This window comes from Lissotriton helveticus, chromosome 9, assembly GCF_964261635.1.
Source record: "Lissotriton helveticus chromosome 9, aLisHel1.1, whole genome shotgun sequence".
NCBI classification, from domain to species: Eukaryota; Metazoa; Chordata; class Amphibia; order Caudata; family Salamandridae; genus Lissotriton; species Lissotriton helveticus.
Window position 1 is genome coordinate 735,135,356 of NC_136070.1, and position 24,049 is coordinate 735,159,404.

The following is a 24,049-nucleotide window of genomic DNA, read 5'->3' on the forward strand; positions in this document are numbered from 1 at the left end:
CAGTGCTGATTTTGGCTGCATTTGATGGTTTGATCACTGTTGTTCTAATGTACTAATCATATTTGTGATTTTGAAAGCTTTAATTTTATTATTAGTTTGTTGGTTATTGCATTTGTCGAAATTAAGATCTTGAGATATTGTGGTTTACCTGTCTCCATAAGGCGATGTGTTTTGTGAATCACCGCCTGCACACAAAGAGGGTTTGTTTCGGATTAACAACTTTTCTTTTCTAAGATTGTGTGTCTAATCTGGGTTGGTGGCTTTATTCCTAAATGCACGGAGAAAGTTCATCATTTGGGGTAGACTACCGCTGGACGGGAGTCTACCTAGTGTGGATTATGGTTTAAACAGTGCTGAAAGGGTGACGTTCTTGTTTCAAGTGTATGCAAGATTTGCCCTAATTTTAATTTGCTGTTTTCCTTCCTAGTTAGGTTGAGCATACTTTATAATAAGTAAATGTTCGGAGAAAACCCTCATAACAAATAAATAATAGATTTGATGCTACACTTCGTTATTACAATACAAAAGTTATAAACGAGGTGTAAAAACAACACTGGTTCAAATTATTAAAAATTTTAAAAGCCTACAAAGTTCCATTTGGTTAACATCAAATATAGGTATTTTGATACAGCAAATTAAATGTGTTCAATTTTTATCTGATCTTAAATTCGAGCAGCAACTGCTTAATGCCTCATGCCCAGAGAATGACAGATTGGAATTCTTCAAGTCCTTTTTAAGTAATGATTCGATGTGCAGAAAAATAAAATTGCGTTTCTGATTCACGCCATAATTTACAAGAAGGACACAAGTCTGTACATCTAGCCGGCGAGTGCTACTTGCTGCGAAAGCAGTTCACTGGTAGGGACAAGTAACTACATTTCTAGTTTAGGGTGAGTCTATCCAATCAAGAACTGTTCAGATTGAAGATTACATTTTGGTAAAGAAATCATTCTGTCAAACTGCCCCCCAATGACTCCATGAGCCAACGTTCACACATATGCAGCCAATATCTTGTTTTCAGTTGATTAAACAGCAGTTCAGGGATGTCCCAGGCTACGTTCAGGTTTAACTTGTACAAACAGGACGTAAACACTGCTGTGTCACCAGGGATTCAGTGTCCCACAAGCCTTTGCTGCCCTGTGCTCGACCCAGGAGGGAGGGGCAAGTCTGCACGCGAGTGCCTAAAGCCACGTGTCACCACTGCGGCGCGGGACGAAAACACTGCTGTGTCACCAGGGACTCTGTGTCCCACAAGCCTTTGCTGCCCTGGGCGCCCCCAGGAGGGAGGAGCAAGCCTGCCCCAGAGCGCCTAAAGGCGCATGTCACCACCTCGGCACGGGACACACGTGGGCGGCGCCCAGGCGGGCCCGTCGCTGCCCGTCGGGGGCCGTAAGAGGCCGGGCTGGGCCACTGCTTTGAAGCTGGCCCCTGCATAAATAGGGTGACCAGGCGTCCCCGTTTTGCCAGGACGGTCCCTGTTTTTAACCAGCTGTCCCAGCAAATTTCAAGCAATTTAGCTTATGTCCCCTTTTTAGAGAGGGTCGACTGAAAACGGTGGGAGGTGTTTTTTATGTTTTACAAAGCAGGGATAGTTAGCAGTTGTTTCAAGAAAGCAATTTAATTAACAGGCATGCTACTGGGCTTAAAAATAGCATTTTATGTATGTTCTTACTGCCTGTTCTGTAATTTTTTGCTGAGGAGCGCTCTCATCACTTGAAGTAAAATTGTAGTCCTTCTTCTATTTTTGACAAATGTCCCGGTTTTTGGCTTTAAAATTCTGGTCACCCTATGCATAAAGGTACTGTGGCATTTGGCAATTCAGTTGTAATCTGTGAGACAAACATCTCTGCTATTAGAGCGAGTATAACCTGCCTTATTTGGAAGTTCTAGATCTTAACTTTGCGGACTATTGGACATTGGTTATCGGACTTTTTAACTAGCAACCTGTGTATTGAACCTCTTATTCTGAATTGATTAGCGTGTAATTGATAATCTTAGGACTGCTTTATATATCGCCTATACTGTCTTATTGTGATAAATTGTGAATTCTACACCTAACATGGGGAAACGTAAGAATACGTCGGACCAAAAGAAAAAAACAGCTACCTCGGGGTAGCGCTCATGTTTGTCCTTTTTAAGCAACTTAACTGGCACAGTGGGCGCCATAGAAAGACAAATTATCGCAATCGAGGAGGCCCTTAAACCTGGGATGGACGAGAGTGCTCTAACAAAAGTTAACCCAGAATCAGGGGGAGACCATAGAAATAAACCAGGCATTAACAATTTTGCAGTGAACATTTCTGACCACCTAACTGACAGTGAACTTGAACCTAACACTTCTCACCAACCGCCAAATAAATGAGCGAGAAACCCCAGTAACCTCTCAGGGTCTCCCGGGGAGGGTGGGGTAGACCCCACTGTAGTTGAGAGGACTACCCCTAAAATTCGAAGAAAGGCCCAAAAAAAGATTAGGGAGGAATTTTATAGAGGGTAGATTAGGGAGGAATTTTATAGATAATTCCCAGATTAGTGCTATCCCTCTGGGATATTTTTATCCGCCCCCAAATCGACATCCTCCAATGCAAAAATGGGGGGATCCTATGTTACTTTTTAGTAATCAATTTGGTATCCCTATTCTTAACCGATTTGATACACTCCATGAGCTTGAAGAAGTGGACTGACTGAGTCTAAGGGACCCTGTTGATGATGCTAATATTAATCTACCTGCCGCATCACAGAAGAAAGGAATTCTAATAGATAGACCAAACTGTTTAGGTACTATACCTTGTGTACAATATGAGTTATTAATTATCGATACCTACCCTGAAAAGGAGATGGACTACCCTATTCCCGTTACGGGTCCTGAGGACAAAATTATTCCCAACAAAGAATTAGATAGTAATGGTCAGCCAGGTGGTAACACTAAAGATAATAATTGCCAGATTATGTTCTGGAACGTGGCTGGTTTAAAAACAAAAGTGTCTAATAATGTGTGGGTGGATCTTGTAAATAACTATGAGATATTATGTGTACAAGAAACATGGGCTGTAGAGCCCCTCTACTTGTGTGACTTTAAAACATTACACACACCAGCTATACGCTCGAGACATGGTAGAGCGAAAGGGGGCCTTATGTTTCCAACCAGCTAAAACTTGTAAAAAGTAGAGATGGTCCATAAAAATAACTATTATCACACTGTTAGAATATGTGTGGATAAGGCTTTATGCCTGATTATTGTAAACTTTTATAATAATGCCCCACCTGAAGCGATGGAAGATGTGTTAAGAAATTTGAGCTGTAATGTAAAAAGTTTACTTGGTGGGACAACCAAAGATGTTTTCATGATCTGGGGAGGGGATTTTAATTGTTCTTTATGTAATAGAGGGGAGACGGGGACATGTGAGTTAATGTTGGATAAGGATACTAATTTACCACTTTGCACAGCTGTATAGTGATCCATCTCTAGTCGACTACGTACCGGAGGAGGAGGCACCAGCGCAGGAGCCCTTACTTCCCTCCCAGATAATGGATATCGGCTTTACTTTAAATGAAGTTAGCATAGCTATTAAAACCAGTATGGGGGGAACGGCACCGGGCCCGGATGGTGTCCCTGTCGACCTGTTAAAAAATAATGTGGACCAATGCTTACGCAACTATTTAATGCATGTTGCTCGAGGGGATTGTTAACGCCATGGTATGACTATCCTCGTCCCTATATTTAAAAAGGGCGATAGGGCAAGTCCTAAGTGCTATCGCCCAATATCATTATTGGATTTTACAATCAAGATAACTGGGCATGTGATTTTAGATAGATTACAGTTATGGGCAGATGAGCAATCAGTAATCAGCGACCTCCAATATGGATTTCGAAGGGCCTTGGTACTATAGACCAGGGCCTAAATCTGCATATTTTGTTAGATAAATATACTAAAGACAAGGGAGGGATGCTGTTTTTAACTTTTGTTGATTTAACATTAGCCGTTGATTGTGTTACCCACTCCAAGCTGTGGATGATTATGGAAAGGCTGGGAGTGGATGCCCATATAGTTTCTTTCCTCGGGCAACTTTATTCAGGGGCTAGGGCCAAGGTCAGATTGGGAAAGAGTGGAGACTGCACCAGAGTGTTTCCTATTGCAAGAGGGGTGCGGCAAGGCTGCATCCTTGCCCCCTTCTTGTTTACCCTATACATCAACGACCTAGAAAGAACTCTGCTGAGGGAGTGCAGGGACATGCCCTTGGTAGCCACAAGATCTGTCCCTGCACTCCTATACGCTGACGATGCAGTGTTGATTGCCCGGACGCCCATTGCTATGCAAAAGGTAGTAACGTCCTTCTCACTTTTTATAACAAATCTGGACCAGACTATAAACTGCACTAAAACCTTTACTATGAACTGCGGTCCAGGGGCTAATAAAATGAAGAAATCAATCTGTATTAATTTAATGGCCCTGGACACTACCCCCACATTTCCCTATTTAGGGATATTGTTTGATCAGTCTGGTTCATGGTGTAATGCTATAAAAACGAGGAGGCTCCTGTTCTCCAAGTCCCTAATGGTCTTATCCAACTTCAGTAGGAAAATGGGTAGGAGGCCGCCCGGGGAACTGTTGTGCATATACTGGGAAACCTGTGTAGCAATTGCAACCTTTGGTGCAGGTATCTGGGGGTACTCAAATGTGGCTATATTACAGATGACGGAAAACATCTTTTTGAGGTACCTCTTAGCAGTTCCTTCTAGTGTTTCCACATTCATATGCCACACTGAACTTGGTTTACCGTACATAGAGGATATAATTAAGATCCAACCAGTTCTTCTGTGGCACAGGGTTTGGACAACTGACGAGTGTGTTTTTAATCGCTCTGTTTTATGGGATGTAATGAGCTCTCATAAGGCTAACAAAAGAAGATGGTTACAATATGTAAAAACATTTTTAACAATAATAGGCCACCAGGATTACTTTAGTGATCCCTCATTGATGTGTCAGGTTTCTAGAAAGGTCCTTAAAAATTGTTGCCTGGCACACCTGAACGGCCTTAGAATAACTAATGAAATGACAAAACTACCGTGGTGGCACATCATCTTACATTGGTTACTGACAAAATACAGCATTATGCTACGCTATCCATGACGGACTTCGAAAGGTTTTTATTAACCTGTTTTGGATTAAACATTTTGCACAGACTTTTAAGCTTTCCTAAGGTAAACGACTGGACAAGATCACTCTGTAAATGCCCATGCAATGATCTGTCGATTCAGTCGTCTATCCACATTTTGTTTTTTTGCAAATTTTATACAATACCTAGTAAAAGATGGATAATCCTATTGCTAAAAGGTATGGAATTAAGACAATGTCGCCCCGCATTCCTGGCTATCCAGAAGCTGGATAATGTTTTTACTGTTGCCTCTGTCTCGGCCTTTTTAAAAGCTGTTTTTAGATCCTGGAAATCGATTGTAATATGAAATCTAATCTGTAATTCTAATTGAATTCTTATTTGATGTATAATTTGATTGTTGTTTTTATTGCACACTGATTGTGTTTTATCAACTACACTTTTATGGTTATTCTTTTTTATAATAACCAAATAAAGTTTCTAATGAATGAATGAATGAACTTGTACAAACAGCATTTAACATAAAGAAACCATAATAAATTACAAGACTTATCTAGCCCTTTCAATTGCGAAAAAAACTTCCTTATGGGATAGAAGTGATTTATTGCCTCAAAGTTCTACCCAACAAATTAGTAGGTTATGATTTGCAAAATGTACTATATTCTTAAATCCTAGATCAAATCGCGAAGATGTGAGTGAGGTGTTTTGGGGAAAATTAAGAATTGTTCTCAAAAACTTATTTTATACTTTTGCCAGACATGTAATATTATTTCTAATCCATTCTGGCAAGGAGAGGCAAATGGATTCATCAAATGTTGTAGGCCCAAAGGAGAGATAAAAATTAGTAGCGTATCATCGGGAAGGAGTAAAGCAGGAACTTTCTATCCATCACATTTGGAGGTATAGTTATTAAAATGATAGCTGGTTCATATTATATCAGTTATGTTTGAAGTAAATAAAGCGGGGGAGAGCAGACATCTCTGATGGACCTTATACTCTATATTAATACAGTCTATCAGTTGTCCCTTTCTGCCCAATCTCACTTCAGCATAATTGTTGCTATAAAGAAGTATTGTCAGAAAAAACAAGTTACACAAACTTAGAATTGAGGCAGGTGCGCAGCTTCCCTTCGTCGTTCCTTTATCACAAATTTAATGTTGGTTTAAAGGTGCTCCACAATTGGCGTCCGAATGCCCTAAACGCCTAAATGAATCAAATTAACGTGCTCCTAATGGGTCATTAGTTGCATCCTTGCAGGCACACCATCAACCCTGAATAACCAATGAGGGTTCTGAACACAGTACTCCTTCAATAAAAAAAATCCTTCTAAGTATCAAGTTTATAAGGTGCATACCTTATAAACTTGATACTTAGAAGGATTTTTTTGGACTCCACGGGATTAATAGTGGTCGTGCGGTGGCATGTAGGATATTTTCACTCCGGAATCACACTTTAACATTGAACACGAAGTCACACAAGTCGCATGTATGAATAATTTGCTGATGTATAGTTTATATGTTGATTATTTTAATTCTTTGAATTTTCTTTAGTATTGCACCCTGATGAAGGGCAGTCATATATGCCCGAAATGCATTGGATGTTGACGCAATGTATGCCGCATGTATAACAATGAAATCAGCTAATGAATGGAACAAATGAAAGCAAAACGGAAAAGCATTGACATTTTGTGAAATAAAACATGAAGAAATATTGAAGGAGTACTGTGTTCAGAACCCTCATTGGTTATTGAGGGGTGATGGTGTGCCTGCAAGGATGCAACTAATGACCCATTAGGAGCACTGTGTTCAGAACCCTCATTGGTTATTGAGGGGTGATGGTGTGCCTGCAAGGATGCAACTAATGACCCATTAGGAGCATGTTAATTTAAAACAAGTTGCACGTCATTTATAAATTTTTAAGTGAAGCCTACAATTTCTTCCAAGATATCTAATTAAAAGCTGACCTTAAATCAAAAATCATTACATACAAATGGCCCATGGTCAGGGTAACAATTTTCCAAAGAATTAAAATAAAATGAAAAACCTGGTCGATAGTGCTCGCGTGCGGTCTAAATCTTGCCTTGAGGTGTGATAACTCCTGATTCTTTCCTACTAAAAATCTTTTGAGCATTGTCAATCCGGCTTATTGTCCTATAATTGGCAGGGTTATCCTTATCCCCATGTTTCCCATTTTTTTAATTCGGTATAATTGCAGCACCTCTCTATGATTCCTAACTGTAGGATTGGAAAAAAGCATTTAACAGGAACCCCCATACTACTGGCTCTGAGGTCACCTAGTATCCCGCCTTATCCCGGAGCTTTCACAACTTTCGGTGTCTCTGTAGCTGCCAAAGTCTTCTCCATAGTAAAAGAGCCTGGGGAATTGGCCTGAGCCTTGCTCAAACCATTCACATGTGGCCATCCTCTATATTCTCTATCCTGCCCTGGAGTGTATAAAGATCTTTAAAATGTTTTAAGATCTGATCTTGGATACAAAAATTCTTCGTCCCTGATACTTTTATCGGTTCCATGTTTAAGTGTAAGCCAAAAAGCCTTGCTATCCTTCATTTTTGCAGTGGCAATCATGTCACAGCAGTTTGCTTCCTTCCGACTTCTCCTGACTATCTCCTGGACAAGTCTGTAGTCTTATCTGCCCCCAATTATCAGTTCTCTGTTACCGCTTTTAATAGCAGTCATACATTTTGATTTATCTAATCTACATGATTTGTTAAACCAGAGCTTTTCCTTCGGTTTGTATGGTTGAGTTTTCACAATTGTGTATAAGTACTTGCTTAGAATTCTCCTAGGCTATTTTAAAATAATATTGATGTGAATCTCTTCAGAAGTAGTACTATCATACGGCTCAACGACATCGATGACTAACGAATAAATATTTGTAGTATGTCAGGACTTGTTATAATAGTAGGCCACTTAACACATCTTCTACATCTTAAAACTGCTGATGTGCAATCTAACAAGTGAATATTACTCAGGGAGAGGAACTTGGCCTTAGATTCACTATCACTTCTACATACTACAACGATATCACCCATATTTAACCATAGCTATAAATCAAGGATGTGCTGGGTGGCTCCCTGATCAGCTGTAGAGTTGCCATTGCAAGCTCGAAGATTATGCGACAATGTAAAGGATGCACTTTCGATTGCTGATTTTGTCCACATTTTTTAAGAAGGTGTCAATAACATGAGAATACCCCATTCATCATCTTCTTCTCCCATGAGTGCTTGAATAGTATTCAGTGGCTCAATAATTACATCAGAGTTACTTATGAGGCGAAAGGGTTGGTGCTAGGTACTCAACTCCAGATTCTCATCCAGAAAATGAATTGTAGGCGAATCATGGCTCTGCTTTATACTACGAATTTGTACAAAAACCAGTTTCAAAGCAAATAGCCCATTATGTGAACTAATATGCAAGCCCAGTATATCAGGATTTCTTATATGTAATTGTTAGATCTTGCAAGCTAATCTGTTTTTTACCCAAACTGTTATACCACCAGAGGGGTGGTCAGCTGCTGATTGTGTAGTGTCTGATGTAATTTATAAAACCATATCTATGTATCGGTACTGGGGGGGGCGGAGCTAGCTGAGCCATGAGATGGCGGCGCCCTGAGCGAGCGCCTCCGGGAGGCCTGATAAATCATCCCCATCCTGCACGAAAAATGGCGAATTCACCTATTTAGGATATCGGTTTAAGGCTATCATTGTGGCGCCACTGCGCTCTGAAAGTTCTGCAGCGCCTGGATGGCCTAAAAAGTAATTACACCCATTCATGCGGAGGAGGCCTACAACAAGGCAGGACTGACTGAGCACCGGCCTACAGTACACCAACGGGCCGTGACGTACGGCATGTAATCCGGACGGCGTGGGAATCGTTACTGGGGCAGAGAGTGAAGGCGGCGATAAAAGAACTGACCCGGCACTGGAGGCGATCAACCCACCTGCGCCCGCTGTGACATTACGGTACTGGCACGGGGGTGTTTTAAATGGGATGTGCTGCGAGTGCCCCTTCTGTGTGCCGGCGTGTGCGGGACCCGTGCGTATGGCGTGAGGCGGAGGGGTCCCGTGGCGCAGATCCCTAAAATCGGAAGGAACAGCGGGGATATATTAAGAGGCCCGGGAAGGAAAACGGGCACTCAGCGGCCCTCCACCCAGCCCACAATTGACGCTGCTGCAGCACTGATGGGCCCTATAAACTACGAGAGCCGGCCCGGCTAGATGTGACTCGCCTGAAGACGCAGTCCCCTGCGAGGTCAGCACAGGACATATAAAAGGGATCTCTGGAGGATTGCACTGAAGCAGGAGATCTGGTGGCATAGGAGAGCAAGACACTGGTACCATACCTGCATACCCCGGGACACCGGATCTGCCAGGAGGCTGTGGATTTTGCCCTCTGTAGTGTAAAGCGCTGCAAACATCGACACTGAGCAGTGGAGGCTGTGAGAAGGTGAGAATCTTGCTCAGCGGCCGTCGATTTGTTTCAGGCGGGCTGCGGGGATCTGCGGACCGTGATCTCCAAAACTGTGCCTTATGGCACCCACAAGGCTGGCGTCTACGGGCTCGTAGGCAGTAGGAACCGTATAGCTTAGGTTAGCGGAAAGGAAGACTACCCTATGAACTCTGCCCGTTGGGAGATCTCTACCTGAGAGTTGGAAACAGTCGCCATATTATATTCCCCGGTGGTTCACGTTGAGAAGCTCACCTACCACAATATAGAATTAACATATTTGACGCAACGCCTGGCTCAGTACTCAGGGGTCACGTCGTGGCACACACTCAAGTGCAAATATGGGCAAACCTGATAAAAACCAACCAAAAATCAAATTTGACCACTCCAAAAAAGCGCCGGACCAATCTGTAGAAGGTCAACAAGCACTTCCACCTGCAACGACATCTAACAGTGGCACTCCATCAGATAATGTCCAGTCGATGTTCCTCATGATACAGACTGCGCTAACGAGCATAGACGGCAAAATTGACTGTCTCACACATAGAGTAGACCGAATGTCGGAGAGACTGGATCGACATACAGAGAGGATTGACATGGCCGAACGACGGATATCAGAAGTGAAAGACACCAACAACCAGATTAGCACCAAGCAAGCCAAGATAGACAAGCAACTGATGGCATTAACTGCTAGGGCCGAAGATTTGAAAGCCAGGTCCAGAAGAAGCAATATCCGAATAATGGGAATTGCGGAAACCACAAACACAGGCCCTATGGAAAAATATGTAGAACAACTATTAATCACGCTGCTGGGCAGGAACACCTTCTCAGATGTTTTCATAATCGAAAGGGCCCACAGATCCCTTGCTCCTAAACCTCCACTGGGCACTAGGCCGAGACCCATCATTGCTAAATTACTGAATTTCAGAGATAGGGACGCGGTCTGCGTAAGGCACGAGAAATGGGCACCTTGCGTCATGAGGGCATGGAAAAAGCCTTATATTCGGATTTTACATAATCTGTGCAGGAGGGGAGAAAGAAATTTGGACCTGCAAAGTGGAAACCCAGAGATCAACAAATCCCCTACGCTACGCTGTACCCTACCAGGCTCAATATCACCGATGATGGGTCCACGAAGATCTTCAACAAATCTAAAGATGTTCTGAAATATTTGCAACTGAGGAAACCTCAAGGAGCACGTAGGAGATCACCGCGAGATAGACTACCAGATCGGGAGGTTATGTCGGATGTGGAATGACGTCATATGATCGAGATTGAGACAGACCACGGCCCTGCCGCACAGGACACTAGCTCTTTGCCGCCTGAACTAGCATGTTGATAGCAAGTACACTACAGTTTATTTGGACTATACTGTAACTAGGCTAGACGGGTGGTCATGTCACACTGCTACTTAGCACAGGAGCAACCGCAGCGCAGTGGCCACAGTATGGACACATCATACAGATAAGTAACTAAAAGCAAGCCAATACGTTATTATGAAGCGCAGACTTACTCACCATGGCGCAATGTGTGTTTTTGGTCTAGATGGTTTGTTTGAACGTATTATGTCTATGCATAGGTCTGTGGTGATATTCACTGTCATAGTGCATGGCTATGTTGTTAAATGCCCCCCCACCCCTAGTGAAGGGACTAGACTCGGCAACTCCCGCCCACTTGTGTGTACCACACCTGTTTTAGTTTTCTTGGGTTCACTGTTAGTTTAATGTAGAGCGTGGGGGGTGGGGGGTTTGGGGTATGGTTTATTCACAGGGAATTGTCTTCATTGTTGTGGGTACGGCGGAGTGGGAGGGGGAGAGACTGGGGGGAAAACTAAGAAAATCACCGGGCAGCTACAAATGGGTGCATTGTTTGATTTCGAGCTCTGTACTTCCGAGATACTTACAATATCATTGGCACTTTTCTTTTCTTTATATGACATATGACGACTGACCTAGGACAAGTTCGGACATTGACTTTCATGACTTGGAACATTAGGGGACTTCAAAATCCGCAAAAAATCCGGAAAGTGCTAGCTTACTTAGACAGACATAAGGTTGACGTAGCCTGTCTCCAGGAAACTCACCTTACACCCCAACGAGAGTGTAGAGTTGGGTATAGGTGGGCACAGTTCCGTGTGGCTCTTCCGACTCAAACTATGCCCGAGGGGTATTAATACTGATTAAACGTACTATCCCTTTCACACTCCTTAACACGATCACTGACGACCAGGGTAGATATATTATTTTACAAGGTAATTTTGGGGCACGGTTCTTACGATCATTAGGGATGGGCGGAATTTGCATAATCGTGTTACGCAAATCTCTGTGAAACAGTAAAAAATCTCCGTGAACTCGCAGAAATGTGGAATAGCATGTTCGCAATGCTTTTTTCCTGTTCGCAATTGCTATGTGCCTGCTCGGGGATGGGGAAATATCTCACGAACACACATTTTGAGAATGCAAACAAGCAAAAAATCTCGCGAAGTTGCGTAACGCAGAATTTAGGTCAATTTTGCGTTCTCCGCAAAATGCAAGATTACCCAAATTCCGCGAGCGGAACGGAATTTACCGCCCAGACCTAGTTACAGTATATGGCCCAAATGTGGACGATCCAATGTTTTATGACTGCATCTGGACCAAACTTCGGGAATCCCAACCCACAGCTATCGTGTGGGGGGGGGGGGGGGATTTTAACACCTGCCTGGACCCAACACTGGATAGGTCGTCAGGTTATGACAAATATGGCAGGCGATCAGCCAGATCCTTGCAAAGGGGTATGAATGACTGGTCTTTGATAGACGTCTGGAGGCTGAGACACCCGGGGAGCAGGGCGGGTACATGCACCTCATTGATGCATAGATCCTGGTCAAGGTTGGACTACTGTCTGACCACGCAAGAAGTTAGCACCTGGACAGAGTTGGAGTATATTTATTGATGTTTTGGGTCCTTTCTGGCTGCAATAACTACAGAATTTCAGTTTGTAAATAGCAATGGGCCTACTCTTTTGTTGGTGGGTGCATGTCCCTATCGAAAACCCTACCAAGTCCTCCGTTAACCCCTCCTAGAACCTCTCAAAATCCCTCCATTTAGTAGTTAGTATTCCCCATTTTCCAGACACTGCCTACTGTCCCTCCTACATGTACTAATAAAATACAGGAGTATATGTGTGAAGATCTCTGAGTCGGGGTGGAGATCTTTACACAGAAAAGATAATCGGAGACTTCCGCACATAGGTCAGTGTTTGAATGTTGTACTACTTGAGTATTATTAATTCAACACTACTAAACGTGCTACAAAATGAAGTTTGTGAATAGGCCCTTGGGTTGCCCTGATATGGTTAAATGAGTTGAGTCCGCTGCAGAGAACTGTTGCGCCATTCAGGAATTGGCTCTGGTCAGGGCAAAACTGACTCAACATTTCACCCTTTCTAGATTTTACCTAGTTCCAAAGAATGGTCACCAAAATTCTTTTGAGCTCTGACTTTTCTTTGAAAAATTCTAATATACTGCTTGCCCTTATGAAGGTAGTTTTAGATAGTGGTAGCTTCTGTGTACTGTAACATCACCACCATTTAGATGCATGATTTGAAAAAGGTGTGGGTTTGTGGCTGGCATCTCCTTCTCTCAGATGAAAAATCAGTGAAGTGTCCTTTCGAATAGGGTTTTTGGTTGCTTTGACTGTTGTGTTCAAGCAAGAGGGCAATAGAGCATTTCTATCATTTGCCCAGCTAGTACTTTAGTCCTGGGGACGCTTTACCTGTATCCTAATAATGCCCTTCCGCAGCCCCTAATAACAACCACTACATATTTCTCTTCCTTTAGCACTTATTGAGAGCTGTTGCAACCTTCTTCTTTTCCCCCCCATTTGCTGTCCTTTTGCGCCCTCTCTGCTGTTCCCCACCCAGCGCCCTCAGTGTAGCTTCAGATCTTCCACACCCACTGTGTTGCTTTGGACCCCCAGTCACTCAGTGTTTCTATCCTCACCCACCCTTGTGTTGCTTTTGCCTGTCTGTATGCTTTACCCCCATCTCACCCTCCATTGTCTGTGTGCTTCCCCCTTTGCCCACCTTTCATTGTCCATGTGGTTGCCCACCCTCTGTTGTCTATGTGGCTCACCCACTCCCACCCTCGGTTGTCCTCTCCCCACATACTTCTCACATTTTGTCTCTTCCCTCCCCCTTGTTATCTCATCCATAACCCACCTTGCATAGTGGGTAGGGGGAAAGGGGAAAAGGGGAAAAGGGGGAGGGTGCTGGGAGCATGCTGGTTAGTTTTTAGCATTTTATTGGGAGACTTGCTCTTATTTGTATGAACTTCCTTCTTAAGACTGCGTGAGAGAGTAGTCTTTGGTTTTGCTGTGCCTAATAATCTGTACCTTGGGATTCACATTTCCTGGGTGCTCTCCTGAGTAAAATGGCTAATCATCTGCCCCAAAGTGTGAATTAGTGATGGCTTGAGGGTCAGTAATGCAGGTCATACTTTGAGCCACTGGCAATGACATGACACTTTAGCACACCCATACAAGAGAGGAGGTCTGATAGTCTTAAAGCAGCCTATCTCCTGTGCTGTCTGTTCCTTGCAGCCTAAACGGGTCTTGGCTAATTATCACAAGGTACAACATGCATTTCGGGACCTCGCGCCCCTTTGTCAGGGGCCAGTCGTAATCTGTTACGCGATTGAACTTGTAATTGTTAATGTTCTAGACCTTTTACTCTTCAAGGGTACCAGTCTGTTGTGTTTACAACAAAGCACCACTTTTAGTTTCGCCGATGCCTCGTACCCTGGCATTTCTTTCTGTTTCCCGCCCTAAAAACGAAGGTGTCGTGAACGTTATCTGCTACTTTCTTTAATTTTCGGTTTTTCTGCTGCCTGTAGGTGCATTTGTTAGTCAATTAAGATAACTAGGAATATAAGTACTTGAATGGGGTAGAATAGGAAAATAAAACGTTACACAAAGTTCCCAACTGCAAGAAGACGCGACTGGGGAACCAAAAGCATTCCTTGCAAAATTGCGAAAACCTTTCCTGCATCCTTTCTTTCCTTGACTTATCTTTTTCCATCCATCCATCCTCTCTGTCCTCCCTCCCTGATCTCTTTCTCTCCACCACCCTCCTTCAGTCTTGAAGTTCCACTGTGCCCACAATTATCCTTGGGGAGCTGCGGAAGTGAGATATACCTTCCTTGGGCCTGGGCTTTCAAAGTCACCTCTCTGACCAGCTTATTGCAAATGAATGTATGACGTTACAACGAATTCCGTTGCAACGCATGCCTTTACCACGCATGCGTTACAACGGAATTCGTTTTACACGCATAACCTTTACCTCGAAAGCTTGCGTGGTGACGTCATACGTCGTTAAGAAAAAGCGGAAGTTTATTTTTCGATTTCTCTTAAACGACGCTGATTAAATACATAACCCGACGTGACTTCAGGTGAGATTTTTTTTTTGGGGGGGGAGACCGCCCCAAGCCCCCCTTTTTTTACTTTTACCTTTACCACATATGCCTTTACTACAAACCTCGTAGTAAAGGTATGCGTGGTAAAGGCTTTCGTGGTAACCACTCATGCGTGGTACTGCATGCGTGGTTAAGGATTTCGTGGAAACGGCTTCGTTGTAGAGGCCGTTTCCCATTGCAAACCCAAGCAGTAGCTTCCAGCTACAAGCTATTGTCTATGGAAGTGGGTGTCCCAGGGCATTCAAACGACCACAAGGCATTCTTTAGGAAAGTCGCACCTCGTCTGTTTTGTAGTTTTAGTTTCTTTGATAGGAGACCGACGAGGCACGACTTTACTAAGGAATACGTGCAGTGTTGTTTAGCTGGCTTCCACTTTCTGTGGAATTTCAAATGTGCATCAGACATCCTTGAATGTTAATCTACTACTGCACACACTTATTTCATGAAACTAATCAGGGTAGCTGGTGGTCGTGGGCAATAAAAGGCATAAATCTGGCAGTATTTATTAAAAATTGGCGTTTTATACTGTACCAGCATCTAGTCAGGAAAAATGAGTGCTACCACATTAATAGATTATTGAACATGGCTGCCTGATGTAAATATAAAATTCTGGGGAAAGTGGAAGCCAGACCAACAACCATGCAAGCATTCCTTAAAAATACTTTGGGAATGCATCGGTTTCAGCTAAGTGATAGATAAAGAGCTGTTTTTATCAATCATGGTTCAGTAGAAGGAAAGAGCTCCCTGACAAATAACACCGGAGTGGAAAGGATGTGGGGAGTAGCTGACTTGATAGCTGGGAATCCTGGTTCGAGCCTCGGAGGCGCAACATCTTGTGATTCTATGCAAATCACTTAATCTTTCAGGTGATAAATTGGTATATAAATATGCTGCAAGAGTAAGAAGGATTTGCAATGCAAAGGTCTCACATTTGAAAGAGTTAGAGATATTGGTGTTGTAATTGACAATGTCTCTTACCCAAGTGTTTTGGTTAGGAGTGTAGTGGATGTATGTGGTGTGGAGTGGAATTATGTGGGTTGGATTTGGATTTGTTAGTTGTGGAATTGTGCTGGGTAGAACTGCGTGGTGTGGAGTACATTTGTGTTTTTGGTTGGGTATGAAAATGGATGTGAAAGGATCACAACAATCCTGCAGAGAAATGCTGCCACTATCATTTAATGAAAAAACAACAACAGTTGATGGACAGAATGCAGAACAATGTCATACATTCACCCCAGTACAGAGATCTGGCCCTAATTCCATCGTTTTTTTGCTCACCATGCCATTCCAGTTTGAACCCAGCCACTGGAGTCAAGCTATCCTGGCTGAAGACGGCTGATAGCCAGAAACCGGTCCTAGGATGCTTGATTCCGGTCCAGGGAAGACATGGCTTGGCAGTTCGGTCTGGACTGTTCCCATGAGGCACAGGGTCAAGACTGATTTGCATATGGCCATGTCTGAACTGGGGTGGCTTGGTGAGCAAAATAATGATGGATTAAACCCAGATCTGTGACTGGGGGTGAATGTTTTGCCATTGTGCAACATTCCGTCCATCATCTTGTGTGTTTTAGTATCATTTAATGGCACTATGAAAAGGCAGTCATGGACAATGAAATTAAGGTGGTGGACTCCTTTTCATACCTAGGAGTGCTGTTTGATAAGGATCATTCTTAGTCCAAACTAGTAAAAACAAGAGCCCAGGATATACAAAGGAGCCTAAACACATTTAAAAGATTCCATATTTGCAATCCCCCAGAGGGGCGCCCTTTACCTGAACTACGCCCTTTACCTGAACTAGTTGCAGGGATACAATTGGAAGTGTAGCCGGATTTATATAGAGGAGTTAGGCTCCATGTCTCCTGGAATAGACATACCTCAAACTTTTCAACAAATCTATTCCATTCGGGGAGCAGTAATTTCTTCTCTAACCCCGCTATATTCCACAAGAGGATATTAAGAGTTATTGAGTTAGTCCTGTTAGTCGTGATCTCCACTCCTACACTATTTATGGCACCAGGCGTTGCCTGTGCATCTTCTGCAACCAAACCCTGTGCCTTTGAGATTCCTGCAGGTAGAGAGTTAGCTAGGGCATTGGACTCCCTACACCTTGCTGCGATTGGAAAGGTAGTGTTATTATCGGTGTCCCTTGATTTTAGTCAGTCTACCCTATTCAAGCCGGACCCCCCTCCCCTCCCCTTCTCCCTTCTTTTTCTTGGTCTGCCACCCCCAATGATACCCAAAGTAGAAGGTGTCTAATCTGAATGGCAGAATGCCCTGGAGAGGAGGTGCGAAACTCCAAGGCCAACAAATTCTCAGCAAGGGCTGCATCAGTTAACATTAACTCAACTGCAATATAGCTCAGAATTTCGCGAGGCAATCCTTCTCACTCTAAGGATACCCTCACAAATTATGGACCTGCAACCCCTTACATGTCGCAACCAGTGTGTTGCCTTGTTGCGAAGGGACTCACTGCTTTCATACCCCTGTCTACAGGAGGGTTTTGGAACTTTCACCATGTAGACTGTTGCCCGAGAGTTCATGGGCATATCCGTAAGGGGTTGTACCTGGTGCCTCAGGGTACTAGAGGAAGAAGGAATGTGTCGAGCCCCAGATACTTTTAATGAGTCGGCATGGGCTTTTTTCAAACTAAGGGCTGGGGTCGTAGGAGGAATGGCATTTCTTAGATCTCGCAACCCAGAGGAAATCCCACCACCCCCCTCTGAAAAAACACCACTTACTGAACTATTCCAATGGGGAAGACATGTGGAAGGGGAAGGCTGGGGCAATGGGATGACAGCTGTTATAGGAGGCTTGGTCCTGCAATTTAAGGCTTCCACCATTTTCCTTAAGAGGTCCACCTCTTTTTGTAGTGATTCCACTTTCTGCCGCAGCCCCTCATCGGAATCCCTGCAACCACATCTATTCACCAAATTACCAGCGCCAGCAGAGTTGCATTCATTCCTTGTCAGGGGTACAAATCCCTCTGGCAAGTGCTCCAATACTGCAAATCTATTGGCACAGGAAATTGGGGAGGGGTTTTCGTCACCTCGATTGTCACTTGTGACCCCTAGATTATTTCGATTTAATAGTGGTGGGGAGGGTGGAGGTCGAGGAAGTTTCTCAGTACCCTCTACCGGAGAACTGTGGAGGATTGGATTTGTAATTTGTTGGACCTGTTTTCTAAACATAGATGGAATTGTACGTTGAGGGTTATTATCCAATCCGTACTCCTGATGATCTGTGCCAGAGTCAGATACTACATTTCCCCCCCTAAAATCTCTTCACATTCAGATACTATTAACTCTATTCTATCGAGGACACAATTATTAGCCGCATGGCTTGCTTTTTTAACCTTTTTTCCTTTCTTGTTCCCAGCTGCCCCCCACCCTCCATTGATTTCCTCTTGCCCATTATGTACGTGTCAATATTAAAATCGAACTATCGCAGTAACGTGCTAATCAGAACACAACTTTCGCTGCCAATAGTTCCCCCGAAAATGGTGTTGGCAATGGCAATGGCCCCCTGATGAGTGCCACAAATGGTCCCGCAAAATGGTGTTAGAACAGTACCTTATGTCCCATAGCTGAGATGACAGGGGGGGCCCCAGCCCAGCCTCTGCCTGCCGCTGATGGGCGCGGACGGGCCCGCCTGCGTGCGTCCCGAGCATTGGGATACGCCGAGCTGATTTAAGCACCTCCGGGCGCTTAAGAGTGACGTCGGTGTTGTGCGCCACTCAAGGGAGCCTGGGCGATGTAGTCCAGGGGGCCCAAGGCAACCCCACGGGCAGCCAACAGAAGCGGAGAGAGTCACGGGCGTAGGACCCCCTCCGTGGTCGAGAGATGTAGAAATTAGCCCCCAGCAAGGACTCTGGCAAGCGTTGAGTACAATAGCGCCCCGCGCCACGGGAGGCGCCGAGCTGATTTAAGCGCTGAGCTGATTTAAACACCTCCGGGCGCTTAAGAGTGACGTCGGTGTTGTGCCCCACTCAAGGGAGCCTGGAAGATGTAGTCCGGGGGGCCCAAGGCAACCCCACGGGCAGCCAACAGAAGCGGAGAGAGTCACCGGTGTTGGACCCCCTCCATGGTCCAGAGATGTAGAAATTAGCCCCCAGCAAGGACTCTGGCCAGCGGTGAGTACAATAGCGCCCCGCGCAGTGGGAGGCGCCGAGCTGATTTAAGCGCCGAGCTGATTTAAGCGCCTCAGGGAGCTTAAGAGAGACGTCGGTGGTGTGCGCCACTCAAGGGAGCCTGGGAGATGTAGTCCGGGGGGCCCAAGGCAACCCCACGAGCAGCCAACACAAGCGGAGGGAGTCACGGGCGTAGGAGCCCCTCCGTTGTCCAAAGATGTAGAAATTAGCCCCCAGCAAGGACTCTGGCCAGCGGTGAGTACAATAGCGCCCCGCGCCGCGGGAGGCGCCGAGCTGATTTAAGCGCCTCCGGGTGCTTAAGAGTGACGTCGGTGGTGTGCACCACTCAAGGGAGCCTGGGAGATGTAGTCCGGGTGGGCTAAGGCAACCCCAGGGGCAGCCAACACAAGCGGAGAGAGTCACGGGCATAGGACCCCCTCCGTGGTCCAGAGATGTAGAAATTAGCCCCTAGCAAAGAACTTTGGTTTTTGAAGCCAACAAATGTTTGGCTTCAAAAACATTACACCTAATATCAACAGAAATGTGATAAAAACACAACGGCGTACACTGACCGACATCCTGCCCAAAGAGGTATGTATTTATCTTGAAATCATGGTTTCAGATTCACAGCCGCAAAAGTTTTTTGTTTTTTAAGAAGCATAATTACAACGATGTATAAGTATAAGTTCAACGATGTATGCCTTAATCATTTGGAAAACCAACACAGACATCATCAAACAACGTTGGCATTCCGAGGGACAGCTGCCAGCTTGGTCCAGGTGGGGAGGAACTCCCTCACATTCGACCCACTCCTTACACCCAGCAGCATGTTGCGTTTTCCGGCACGCGTATATTTATTTTTACCAATATGTGACTGGCCGCCATTTGCTGCTGGAGACTGGCTGATGTAGAATCTCGTAAAGATACAAGAATGTGGTTGTTTTCTCTTGACAGGGTGGTAGTGTAAGTGCTTTGAGGCTCACCTCTGGTAGAGGCTTTGGGCTTTTGCTCTCAGCGCGCATGCCACATCAAGTAAGCAAGCAAAGGGGGACTGCGCGTCATATAAAGCAATCACACCATCGAGACATCCCTACAAAGCCTAAATGTAACCATCACTTCCTAGAAGTCTCCTACCATTCACCCTGTTTGCTCCTCTCTGTGCTTCCCTGCTTCTTCTGAACCCCGCTGTGCAGCCCGTCGGCGGGGCTGGAGGCCCCTCCTCAGGAAGTGATGCATCAAGAGAGACTGACGGATGAGGCGGTAATTGGTGACATCTGGGCACCATTTCCTGACAGCACATGGCACCATTGAGAAATATAGACCCACTCTGTAGTTAGCTGCGGGTCCCCGGATTTGGGTTTTGCAGCTGCGCTGTCAAGGAGCACGCAATAGGGCGAGGTTGTGCAGCAACAGCACCGGCTTATTAGGGAAATACATTAAATGGGGTTCGGTGATCTATTGGGTGCCAGAGCTAGGACATTCCTCCACACACACCTGATGGTGAATTAGCTGTCACGCTACTTTGCCCATATTTACTCTCTGAAAAATCTATTTTTGGTTTGTGTTCCCATTAGAATAACAGTGCAAAGAAGCAGTGAGACCTGAATCTGAAAATGTAAAGAAAATTGTACTCCTCTGTTGATGTTTATAACAACCCCGTAAGTTTCCTGCTCATTTTTACGTATTAAATCTACCAATTTTAATTGAAATTAAAGGGGACACTGTCTATACCACGGAGGGTATATATGAAGGGGATTGGTTCTGTCTCCTCATTTTCCTCCAACTTTCTTCCCGTGTGGATCTACTTCCCCAAGACGTTCCCAGCGCTGCACATCCCAAACAAAGGGCCGTGCATCACAGCTCCACACACAGCCATACACTGATGGGATTCATCCTATAAACCTGTGTGAAGCACAAAATGTTAAATAACCAGGCACACAGTTTTAAAAAACTTAAAGAAAGGAAGTCATTAGGGCGTCCTGTCTGCTTAATTTTAGGAACGGCCTAAACTTTTAAAGACATCTTGCAGCAAACCTGTAAAAATATAATGTGTAAAAATACGGCAAATTCTCCTCAAAATAATTTTTTTTGAAAACTCATTTACATACAGAACCGTCTCACCTTAGTACATAAGAATATGTCAGTGCATTAAGTATTTTTATAGAGTGATAGTTTTCAAACATGTATTTAGAAACATTCTTGCCCCCCCCCCACCGACAACAATGCCAATAGTGAGACGTCAGTTGTTAGGTGCACCCTTTGCATACATTCCAGCAGACCAGATTCAGGTAGGAGAATCGCAATATTTGAAGCCCAAAATGGCTTTACTTTGGGGGTCTCTTGCTAAAATCTCCTACTCTTCAATGTATGTCAATAGGGAAAATCAGCCCCTCACTCCCCCCGGATTTGTTTTTCAAAATCGCCCTCTTACTACATTCAACATGTTGCCATGTATGCCTTTGGGTGGCCTGGGTTGCTCTTGTACATGAGCCACATTATGGGTTATGGAATCCAACACAGGAGAAAGTTTTGTACAGCACATATCCTGAAGTAATTTATTTTGAGGTTTATATGTGATATTGAAGAACAAGCATTGGCATAGCCAATAGGTCTCGCCTTTGGAAGGGAGAGGCGTGGCGCCGCGGCCAGGGTGACTGACTCCGGAATCTGGGGATCATGGTTCCATCCCCGGGGCCGGCAGCAGATTAGCCCAGCACCATGTGACTCTGGTCAATAGCTTGCTTAATCCTCCCGACGGCCCTCAGGGCCTAGAGACCCTAACGGGTGATGGTTCGCGCTTTACAAATGTGGATTATTATTATTTATTAAAGCTTTAATTGAGGTAAACGGCTGTGGAAAAAGACACATGTGTCAGATGTGAGGGCGATGGCCGGCGGGATTTGTATATTATGCGATACTGAACTGGCACAGCCATTGGAGAGATTCCCTGCATATGGCCCTTCCTGACACATCCACTCAGATTTTGGAGTATACTACTACCGTGTTTGAATGCGGATTCTGGACGTCTTAAGGAACGGAATCTACAGGATGAAGAAAGGAGGGATGGATAAATGTAGGGGGGAAGAAAGACTTTTAAAATAGGTTACAAGAGCGAGGAGTGGATTGGAAAGAAATGAGAGGGGGTGAAAAGTAGACAAGGAAAGCGGAAACTTAGAGCATGAATGAAAGGGGATGAAAAAGGAAACGATATACAAGCGACCGTGAAATGGCTCACTGGGAATATATAAGCGGCCGCGAAAGTTAAAGTGAAAGACAACGGTTTCCATGAGACCATCAAGTGCTGGTTTACAATAAAAGATATGTAACTTTTATTGAGTAGTAAGTGCGGGGTAGAACAGGTTACCTGCGCTCAGGTAAATCTGTGGTACAGCGTGCCACTCTGGGAACTACCGCTCTTGCCTTCATCTTGTTCATCTCCCAGACAAACAATGGGATGGCAACAAGCAGACCCACCACATAAAGAAGCACTACAAGCGGCCGGATCCAGCACCGCTAGTTTCTGCAGGGGCAGGGCATGATCGACGGCAGCACTGGAGACCCGAGCGGGTTGGTGAGAGGTGAAAACTAACGCCTTCTGGTGTTGTGATTCTCATGTGAAAATACTGTCAAACCAAAACACCAACAGCACCACTTCCTTCCTTTTCCCACTCAAGCACAACCTAGCAATAACAACAACCAGCGGCTTCCGGCTTCAACGGCATCCCTATTGGTCTGCTGAACAAACGTCACTCAGACCAGAAGAAATCTTCTCAAAGTGATCGGCTGGAAATTAAGTCCCCGCCTATTACGTCTTTTTACTCCTCCTGCTCTGGTGATACCCAGGTATGATTTGTTTTCAATGAATGTCGTAATTAGCTGATGTATTCTAGAGGACTGTCATGTGACTGACTAAAGATGTGCTTTTTCTGAGATTTTCACGTAAGTAATGAATGGAGTGCGGGTAAAGAAGTGCGAATTTCAGTGGTTATCAGGGACGCAATTTGACCCGAATTTCGGGGTATGGGAACAGGTCAACCAATGAAGGTGGGGCTAACACTTAACAAGCATTGGACACGCGGCCGTGAAAGTGACACAGCCATGCGGCCCGCGAGTGAAAATGATCACGATCAAGCTCACGGAGAACAGCAAAGCGGCCGCGAAAGTGATCGGGATCAAGCGCAGCAAGCAATGCGCTTAATGAGCATGACGAGGAAAGCCATATGGCGCCTCTGCTCATAAGCGCGCGCCCGAGCACATGCACCCAAGCTGTAGGCCGGCCATGGTAGCATTTTTTGAAGCCCTTACTAAAAGTCTCGCCAGTCCAGCGCATGCGCTGGGTCAGGCGAGACCTAAAAAGTAGTTTCATAAAAATAAGCAGCAGAAGGACACAAGTAAAGTGAATATGCTCCTGGGGAGGAGCAAATACAAGATGGACAAGGAAATGATAGGGACAATAACGCCCAACCACTGTTAAGCAATGAGTGTGCTCTTGTAAAGCCCAAAAAAGGGATGGTTCAACCAAACAGCTGGCCCGTCTGATTGACTGAACCTAAAAGAAAGGTTTTCATACAGCGAGTGCAAACACAGGAATGATGGTCTAATGCCTCTTGCATGTGTTAGTTCCTGTGTTCAAAGGCATTCACAGGGGTTCGCAAAATGTCTACTGCTTAATAATTGTTCCTTAGGTTGTATCATTGGAATTACTTTGAACTCCAGCAAATCCACATTTTTTTTGATGCAACAGATTAGTACATTAGTTGCAATGCAAAATGAAGGCCAAGTTGAAGTCCTATCAGTGTGCACAAACACTGATTGAATTGTGACCTTGCTTTTAGTACACTGTGCCTCCTGTGAATACATTTTGTTATTTGAACCTGCATGCTCCTATGCAAA

The 24,049-nt window shown here is 44.7% G+C and overlaps 1 protein-coding gene across 1 annotated transcript in view; it reads right to left on the reverse strand.

Moving 5' to 3' along the window:
* Positions 1 to 24,049, reverse strand: part of LOC144781835 (sulfotransferase 6B1-like) — a 439,392-nt gene that overhangs the window by 74,527 nt on the left and 340,816 nt on the right. The gene's annotated exons all lie outside the window — the stretch shown is intronic.